The sequence below is a fragment of the Lynx rufus genome, unplaced genomic scaffold (genome assembly GCF_022079265.1).
Source record: "Lynx rufus isolate CCGP_SWC_20201006 ecotype Redwood Valley unplaced genomic scaffold, mLynRuf1.p SCAF_2, whole genome shotgun sequence".
Classification (NCBI taxonomy): Eukaryota; Metazoa; Chordata; class Mammalia; order Carnivora; family Felidae; genus Lynx; species Lynx rufus.
In genome coordinates, this window is record NW_025814834.1 from 12,802,482 (window position 1) to 12,812,924 (window position 10,443).

Below are 10,443 nucleotides of genomic sequence, written 5' to 3' on the forward strand. Positions count from 1 at the left end.
TGGTAACATTGGTATCAGGTATAGAATTTAATGATTCATCACTCACATGTAACACCCAGTGCTCATCGCACTAAGTGCCCTCCTTAGTGCCCATCACGCATTTAGCCCATCCCCTACCTACCTCCTCCCATCAACTCTCAACTTGTTCTCTACAGTTAAGAGTGTTTTATGGTTTGCTTCCCTCTCTCTCTTTTTTGTCCCTTCCCGTATATTCATTTGTTTTGTTTCTTAAATTCCACATATGGGCACTACACTTTTTATAATGTCTGAAGCTTTTCTTGTATTTTGTTTAGTTTTATATCTGTGCAGAAGGTCAATTCCCCTCAGTTATTCCTTCATGAGAAAAAGTGGAAGTGCTATGTCAGCCTTTAAAATACAGATTCCTGGGGCGCCTGGGTGGCTCAGTCGGTTAAGCGTCCGACTTCAGCTCAGGTCACGATCTCGCAGTCTGTGGGTTCGAGCCCCGCATCGGGCTCTGTGCTGGCAGATCAGAGCCTGGAGCCTGCTTCGGATTCTGTGTCTCCCCCTGTCTCTGCCCCGACCCTGCTCATGCTCTGTCTCTCTCTGTCTCTCAATAGTAAATGAATGTTAAAAAAAATTAAAATACAGATTCCTGAGATCTCAAGGTGGAGAGCATAATGAATGAAAATAAACAAAAATAGAAAATGTGACCTAGACTCAGAGACAGGGCACGTTTGGAAGTCACATCTCTATGCCGTTGTCACCACCGCAAATGCTTAGTTCCATCTCAACATTTACTACAAAATAGCTCACCTACAGGAAAGTCAGATGCCTGACAAACAGCTTTTTATAGAACTTGGTCAAGAAGCAAAATGTTTTTTACAAGTCTCCAAATACCAGGTCATACATAGCAGGAGACACACAATTCCCATGGAATAGTCCATGTATTTGGCTTAGAGTTTTTCAGTTTTGTGTCTTTTGTGTTTTTTTGTGTTTACTTTTGTGGGTTTTTTTACTTATTTATAACATGTTTAGTTTTGTACTGAAATGTACTTGACATACAATATTATATCAGTTTCAGGTGCACAACATAGCGATTCAATTATATATAATATGAAATGTTCACCATGATAAATGTAGTCACCATCAGTCATCACACAAAGTTATTAAAACACGATTAACTATATTCCCTATACTGTACTTTTTATCTCTATGACATTTACTTAATAGCTGGAGACTTGTACCTCATAACCCCTTTCACCTGTTTTTACCCATCCCTCAACTCTTGTTCCCTCTGGCAACCACCAATTTTCTATCTGTGTTTATGAGTCCATTTCTGCTCTGTTGTTGTTTGTTCATTTGTTTTATTTATTTATTTATTTATTTATTGATCTCACACATAAGCAAAATCATATGGTATTTGTCTTTTCTTGTCTGACTTATTTCAGTTAGCATAATACCATCCAGGTCTTTCCATGTTGTCACAAATGGCAAGATTTCATCTCCTTTCATGACTGAGTAATATTCCATCATATTATATTATTCATCTATCAGTGGACACTGATATTTCATTTTCTAGCTCATGGCAAGTCAAAGAATAGGATTTCCAGAGAGATGTTAGTGAGAGAGAACTTAAATGTAAAGAAAGAAACAGAAAAAATATAAAAGGCCAAGATAAACTCAAAAAGCATATTAACCCTGATAATTTCTAATTCGAGAATTAAGAATAACTTTTATGATTTATTTAGGAAATATAATGTGTTAAGCACCTTTTAGGCACCTTCTAATTTAAATTTTATTAATAAATGTAGCATAAAATTTGTTTAATTTTCAAAAAAATCACTGTAAATTATAATATCCCATTTAACAGATGAGAAAATAGACTCAGTGAAATTAACTGAACCTATTTTACACAGTTAATAAATGGCAAAGTATGGTCAAGAAACTACTTCCAAGTCTATAGTTTGTGTTTTTGAGTCCTATATTAGTTGAACTGATATTTGCAATTCAAAGAGTTTACATAATGTACCCATAGTCCTATAGCTGGTATTTAGCATAGTAAGAATTTGAAACTTGGCCCTCTTGATTACAAACCTGTTGCCAATACTCATTAAATTATACTAACATCTGATCAGTTATAAAGATATCTGATCATCTGCAGTAAGAAACAATTAATGAAATTATGCACTCTAGTTAAATTTCTAATACAGCGTCAGAAGAAGTATTTCAATAAATTCTTTTAATTTGATGTCAGCTAGAAGCAGTTATAATTCTGATTTTACCCCTAAATATCCTTGGAATCATATTAAAAACTAATTGTAAGAAATCAAATACTATGTAAGGAATTACAATGAACATCAGGCAATATAAATTTGAATTATAAAAGATCAAAGGGTCTTTAAGCACTTAAAATATATTCTAATAACCAAAGTAATTCTTTTCTGATGTTTGACTACAATGACTCCTCATTAAGTATTATTTTAGAAGGTGAAAATTGGTATTAGTTTAAATGTTGCTAAACTGTTTTAAAATTTATTTATGTATTTTTTAATGTTCTTATTTAGTTTTGAGAGAGCATGAATAGGGGAGGGGCAGAAAGTGAGGGGGACAGAGGATCTAAAGTGGGCTCCGTGCTGATAGCAGTAAGCCCATATGGGGCTTGAACTCAGGAGCCATGAGATCCTGACCTGAGCCAAATCCAGAAATTCAACGCACTGAGCCACCCAGGTGCCCCAATTGTTTAAACATTTTAAAAATTCTCTGAAAATTAATTAACAAGACACAATATCTTCTTACTAATAAACCCATTCTAATTATAAAGATTCAGACAGGCTAAAAGTAAAAGAATAGAGATATAGCATGATAAAACTAATGGAAACAAAGCTGGAATTGTTATGTTAACTTTAAACAAAGGAAACTTCTGAAAAGAGAAATTATCAGGAATAAAGAGATACCTAACATAATAATAAAGGGCTCAATTCTCCAATAAGATATATAATCCTAAATGTGTATGTACTCAACCAAAGAGGATCAAAATACATGGGGTCAAAACTGAAAAAAAAATCTATAATATCATAACCAAATAAATTATAAGAAATGAACACTAAAGACCTTTATATCTCATGAACGCAGATGCAAAATCCTCAGTACATTTTTAACAAATAAAGCAAAAATAATTATTATACACCACAAATAAGTGGTGTAGAGGTATGCAAGCCTGGTTTAACATTCAAAAACTTTTCCATGTCATCCATCACATCAACATGCTAAAAAATAAAAATGACATGATCATACTAGTAGATGCAGAAAAAGGATTTTATAAAATCCAATCCTCACTTATGGCAATCAACAACAGCAAAAACCCGTCTTAGCAAACTAGGAATAGAGGAGAATTTTCTCAGATGATAAAGAACATCTACAAAAAGGTAAAACTGACATCATACTATAGATGACATCATACTTAATGATATGACTGGCCACTTTGTCCCCAAGATGGGGGACAAAACAAAGATACTATCTCACACATGTATTCATCATTATGTTGAGAAGTTCTGATAGTACAATAAGGTAGGAAAAGGAAGTAAAGGAAGTAATTTCATGTGTTAACTTTACTGAGCCAGAGAGGGTCCAGATATTTGATCCAACATTATTTTTGCTTGTTTCTGGGTGTTTATGATTAGGTTAAGATTTAAATTGGTAGACTAAGTTAAACACAATCCTTCTATGATGCGAATGGGCTTTATACAAGGGGTTGAAATCCTGAATAGAAGAAAAATGCTGACCTTCCCCTGAGTGTATTCTTGCCTGATAGCTTTCAAATGGGGACACTGGCTTTTCCCTGCTTTCATATTTGAACTGGAACAACTGTCTTTCCTGTGTCTTGATCCTACCAGGTTTCAAATGGGAGCTGCATCTTTGGCTTTTTGATTCTCAAGTCTTGAGACTCAAATTGGAACCAGACCATTGGGGGAGGTTCTAGCTTGCCTACTCACCGTATAGATCTTGGGACTTAACAACTGCTTCTCTCTCTCTCATAAGACTATTAAGCCCTCTCAAGAGGTTTAGTACAGGTGATAAAATAGAAACATATTTCAATGAAACACAATAGAGAGCCCAGAAATAGACTTATACTGTCAAATGATCTTGACAAAGATTCAAAGTCAATTTGAGAAAGGATGCTCTTTTCAACAAACTGTGCTGGAAATTTTGGACATCCATTGATAAAAAGAAAAAAGAAGAAGGTGGAAGGAAGAAGGGATGAAACAATCATAGGCAGAGTCCTTACATAAAAATTAATTCAAAATGGACCATGGATCTAAATGTAAAATGCAAAACTATAAAACTTTTGAAAAAATACTTATGAAAAAATATATGTCACCTTGATTTTGGTTATTAAAACAAGAAATGGTGAATGCACCTGGGTGGCTCATTTGGTTAAATGTCCAACTTGGGCTCAGGTCATGATCATGAGGTTCATAGGTTTTGAGCCCCACATCGGGCTCTGCTGACAGCTCAGAGCTTGGATCCCGCTTCGGATTCTGTGTTTCCCTCTCTCTCTGTTCCTCCCCCCACTGTGTCTCGCTGTCTCTCTCTCAAAAATAAATAAAGAATAGGGGCACCTGGGCGGCTCGGTCGGTTAAGCATCTGACTTCAGCTCAGGTCACGATCTCGCGGTCCGTGAGTTCGAGCGCCGCGTCAGGCTCTGGGCTAATGGCTCAGAGCCTGGAGCCTGCTTCCGATTCTGTGTCTCCGTCTCTCTCTATCCCTCCCCCGTTCATGCTCTGTCTCTCTCTGTCTCAAAAATAAATAAGCATTAAAAAAATTTTTAAAAAAGAATAAAAAATATTTTCAAACAAGAAATGGTCACAGCCAAAAAGAGTTTAAGGAGCCATGACTACTATAAGTAATGTGGTATCCTAGATGGACTCCTGAAACAGAAAAAGATATTAGATGGAAAGCAAAGAAATTTGAATAAACTGGATTTTAGTTAGTAATAATATAGTAAGGTGCCTCATGGCTCAGTTGGTTAAGCATCTGACTATGGATCAGGCCATGATCTCATGGCTTGTGAGTTTCAGCCCCACATCAGGCTCTGCTGATAGCTCAAAGTCTGGAGCCTGCTTCATTCAGATTTTGTGTCTCTGTCTCTGTCTGTCTCTCTCTCTCTCTCTTTCTGCTCTTCCCCTGCTTGGGCTATCTCTCTCTCAAAAATAAACATTAAAAAATTTTAATAAAAATAATATATTAATATTTGTTCAGTTCTTGTGATGCCCGTATATGATATAGTAAAATGTTGATAGAAGGTACTGGAAGTCAGGGGTACAGGAGCTCTCTATATCTTCACAATTCTCCTGTGAGTCTAAAACTGATCTAAAATTAAAAGTTTAGTTTTTAAAAAGTCAAAAATGGAGCTTTCAAGGAAATGATCACATCCATTTTACTAGACACAGAAACAGTACTAAAGGGTACTTATCCCCTTGTAAGGAAGAGAAAGCCCTGACGATCTGCTTCCCATGGAGACAAATCTTGGAGCTTGTTTTCTGTCCAAGCCAATGTTGATGAGTGTTTACGCTTCTCTTCACAGCACTTTCATTTATGAATCCTTCAGGAGAAAGACATAATCGCATGTTATTTTGACTTTAACTGGATATTTTGGCATCTACTAATTTCTGTTTAAGGAAATGTGCTAAGTTCAGGGACAACTGCAGAAGGGGAAAATGGACTGGTTTTGCTCTGATGAAGAAAGGAACCAACTCTTAATAGGCTGTCTAAATAAAAAATTCCATATTCAAATCACACACACACACACACACACACAAATTCTATGTTTACAAACCCAGGAGATGCCTGTGATCCATATAAAGCCTGTGCCTATTTCATTTAAAATTTCACCTTTTGGGGGTGCCTGGGTGACTCAGTCAGTTAAGCATCTGACTTCAGTCAGGTCACGAACTCACATTTCTTTAGTTCAAGCCCCACATCAGGATCTATGCTGACAACTAAGAGACTGAAGCCTGCTTCCGATTCTGTGTCTCCCTCTCTCTCTGCCCCTCCCCCACTCATGCTCTGTTTTTCTCCCTCTCTCAAAAAAATGAATAAACATTAAAAAATAAAATAAAATAAAATAAAATAAAATAAAATAAAATTTTACTTATTTAGGGGTGCCTGGGTGGCTCAGTTGGTTAAGCATCTGACTTTGGCTCCAGTCAATATCTCACAGTTTGTGAGTTTATTTCCCTCTCAGGCTCTGTACTGGCAGCTAGGAGCCTAGACCCTGCTTTTGATTCTGTGTCTCACTCTTTCTCTCCCTGCCCCTCCCCTCCTTGCACTCTGTCTCTGTCCCTCTCTCTCAAAAGTAAATAAACATTAAAATTTCACTTATTTAAAGCTTAGAGATTTTAAAGGAAAAATTATAAATTGAGTCCTAAAGCAACAAATGTAGGTGTATTTCTTTTTTCTGTTTTCTTTTTTTTTTTGAGGTGTATTTCTTTATGGATGAATAAGTCATGGGAATAAAAGGTACAGCACAGGGAATATAGTCAATGATACCGTAATAGTGTTGTATGGTAACAAATAGTAGCTACACTTGAGGTGAGAATTAACTATAGAGATGTTGAATCACTATGTTGTACACCTGAAACTAATGTAACCTTGTGTGTCGGGGTGCTTGGATGGCTCAGTCCGTTAAGTGTCCTCTTGATTTTGACTTAGTGAATAGAAGCCTGCATCAGGCTCTGCAGTGACATTGTAGAGTCTGCTTTGTATTATTTCTCTCTCCCTCTCTCTCTGTTCCTCCCCCACTTGTGCTCTCTCTCTCTCTCTCTCTCAAGATAAACTTAAAAACATAAAGAATGTAATATTGTGTGTCAATTATACTCAAATAAAAATAATGACGGGAAAGAAGGAGGAAGGAAAGAAAGAAAGAAAGAAAGAAAGAAAGAAAGAAAGAAAGAAAGAAGAAAGAAAGAATACTACAAGAGTGCTCTTTTAAAAAATGGACCTTAGATTCACATACGAAAAGAATTTGTATCTTAAAAACTTACCCACATTTTGAAACACATCCAATTGCTAAAAAAGACTCACACCTATAATTTCAACATGATAGATATTACTATTAAGACTCTTTCACCTATAAAGAGAATCCATTCCTACTAAACTTTCATAAATTATATTATTATGGGCCATAGAGATTTATGGCCAAGCCCAAAGATTCAGAACATACATATGTGTATCTGTCTAGTTTGGCTTCATCCATTCCTTTTCAAAGAGAGAGAAAAAGAAGAGAAAGAAATCATACACAAAGCTGAATATTTGTATATTGTAGAATACATGTAGTGTCTTTTGTCTCAAAGTGCTAACTGGTATTATGCTAATAAGAAAGTATGTACCTCAGAATGGCCAGAATAGCTACTTAAAATGTGTCATTGCAAACTGTTCACTTTAGGAGCATTTAAAGTACTTTTTTCAGCTGCCATTAAAAACAAAAAAAAATCGGGGCACCTGGGTGGCGCAGTCGGTTAAGCGTCCGACTTCAGCCAGGTCACGATCTCGCAGTCCGTGAGTTCGAGCCCCGCGTCGGGCTCTGGGCTGATGGCTCAGAGCCTGGAGCCTGTTTCCGATTCTGTGTCTCCCTCTCTCTCTGCCCCTCCCCCGTTCACGCTCTGTCTCTCTCTGTCCCAAAAATAAATAAATGTTGAAAAAAAAATTTTTTTTAATAAAAAAAAATTAAAAAAATCATTTTATATTATTTGGAAAAAAAGATAAGGAGGTACTAAAATAGCTCCACAAGCGAAAAAAATGTATATATTGTGGGAAATTCAAATAAAACTTTCTTTCCTGTTTTTTAAGGAAAACAATTTTTTTCTGGGAATCACTAAGAATGGAAAGAGAGGGTCCAATAATTTTGATGGATATATTTCAGAAATGGGTAGGAAACTGCTGATCTCACTTAAGGGAGTACATTCTAGAATTCAGCTCTGCTATAAGGAAATGTCATTTCTATTGTCAGAAGAGTTGAGCAAGAAAAGCATCATAAATTAGAAGTGGCTGACAGTGCTCTTTTTAGATCATAATGGACGAATTATAAACATTAATTTGCAAAATCAAACTGGGTCCTCCACTGCTTTTTTCTTAGCAGGGTTTCCCTTCTGTGTTACCTGGTATCTTTTTCTTTTTGAACCCAAGAAATCCCTCATATCTTCCTTGTCTTTTATATTAAAAGTATCACCTTTGTTCATGCTCTATGTACTTTGATGTTCCACCTAAGCAGAGTACTTAGTTCTTTGTCTTTTCGATGAGACAATGTGTCTGTGGTAAAAGAATTAGGAAGGTAACTTTTGGATAGGCTAATGAATTTCCTAGTCAAACTTACTCGAGTATATTACCTACATATCATCATCATATAAATATACCCTTTTAATGCTGCTCTAGACAAACATTGCTTTGTAATGTCTTTGAAAGTTTTTCTTAAAAATGTTTATATTCCATCATACTATATACTTTCATATATACATGTATATGTACGTATGTATGTTTTTCTTTATGTGTGGATATATAAGAACATATATGTGGATATGTGTTTCCCATCTTAAGCTTTCAGCCATTGAAAGCTGTCAGAGCCATGCATATTATATATCCTATGCGACTTCTTATATCTGAATATAGCACTTTAATATTTGAATAGAGCACATGCTCTCAGCTGACGAGTTCTCAACTACTATCTCAACTGAATTGTGGTGATTATTTATTTATTAATTTTGACATATATTCTAAAACATAACCAATTACATGCTTTAAGTATAGTAGCTTAATGTATGTTGACTGAACCTTGATAAGTTTAAACACAAGTGATTGTGGATGGGTTTAGAAGGATGGTTAGCAGAAAAAGAAAAAGTATCTGCTATTTTGCTTTGAATGACAGTTATAAAACTCCTTTCCCAATACATTTAAGATCTGAGTATAAAAGAAATAACAAATAAAAACAAAAGAATGTAGAGATCATTGGGAAATTCAAGATTTACAGAATTGGGCATTATTAAGGGTTCCATAAGTATCATGGTAGCCTGGGGTTATCAAAGAAAAACTGAAGGGAAATTAATTGAAAGAAACTATGGACAAGGCCTATTAGGACCATTGAGAATCTGAAGAGAATGAAAGAGCAATGATTGATGGAAAAATGACTGGGAATACACTGATATAAAGAATATGTAATATGTTCTACATGGCCAGGAGCCCACCAACCAATCATCTAAAGACATTATGGTTTCCTGAGGTTTGATTTGGCAGTCAGTTTATATAACCCAGTAATAAAGTACTCGGTGATGTCAGGTTAAGGCTCTAGATATTCTTTGAGGTTTCACAGTGAATATTCACTAATGTTAGAGTCAGTGAGCTTACAAAGGAACAATTCCACTGGATGTATGGGATAAGCAACCAGAAAATGGACACCAAAGTTTAAGTTATAAATTATGCTCTAAGTACTACTAAGGAAAATCAAAGAAGACCACTGATTATGAGATCAGTTTTGGTTTTCAACAATCCAACATTCTTGCTTGGTTAATGATGATGGTAAGTTGGTCGACTGTACCAAGTACTGGGCAAAGAAATTTCTGCCTTGTTCTTTCTTATAGCTAAATACAAATGATCCATTTATAATGGGAACAGAGTTTTCTTTCTGTAAGCATTATGTTACCTATGATTGCATATTATAAGTGCCTTAGAAAAAAACACCAGCAATTAAAACATATGTCATTACATATATCATTGATTAGCAAAGTGACCATGACTAAGATCTTATACCTATGTGGCATGAGTGTCACAGACTACAGTCAAATTTGGAGAAGAGAGACAATTTTAGCCATGTCAGAATGTAGGCTGAGTACTCCCTTCTCTAATATTTTCAAAAGGAGCTGAGGAGGGGCGCCTGGGTGGCGCAGTCGGTTAAGCGTCCGACTTCAGCCAGGTCACGATCTCGCGGTCCGTGAGTTCGAGCCCCGCGTCGGGCTCTGGGCTGATGGCTCAGAGCCTGGAGCCTGTTTCCGGTTCTGTGTCTCCCTCTCTCTCTGCCCCTCCCCCATTTGTGCTCTGTCTCTCTCTGTCCCAAAAATAAATAAACGTTGAAAAAAAAATTAAAAAAAAAAAAAAAAAGGAGCTGAGGGGCCCCTGGTTGGCTCAGGTCATGATCTCACACTTCATGGATTCAAACTCCCCATTGGGCTCTGTGCTGACAGCTTGGAGCCTGGAGTCTGCTTCAGATTATGTGTCTCCCTTTCTCTGCCCCTCTCCTGCTTATTCTCTCTCTCTCTCTCTCTCTCTCTCTCTCTCTCTCTCAGAAATAAATAAACATTAAAGAAAAAAAAGGAGTTGTGGGAAGAATTCTCCTCAAAAGAAATTATAGGAAGAAATGACAGCCAGAGAATTGTTCAAAACAGATATAAACAAAATATATAAACAAGAATTTAGAATAATGGTCATAAGACTCAT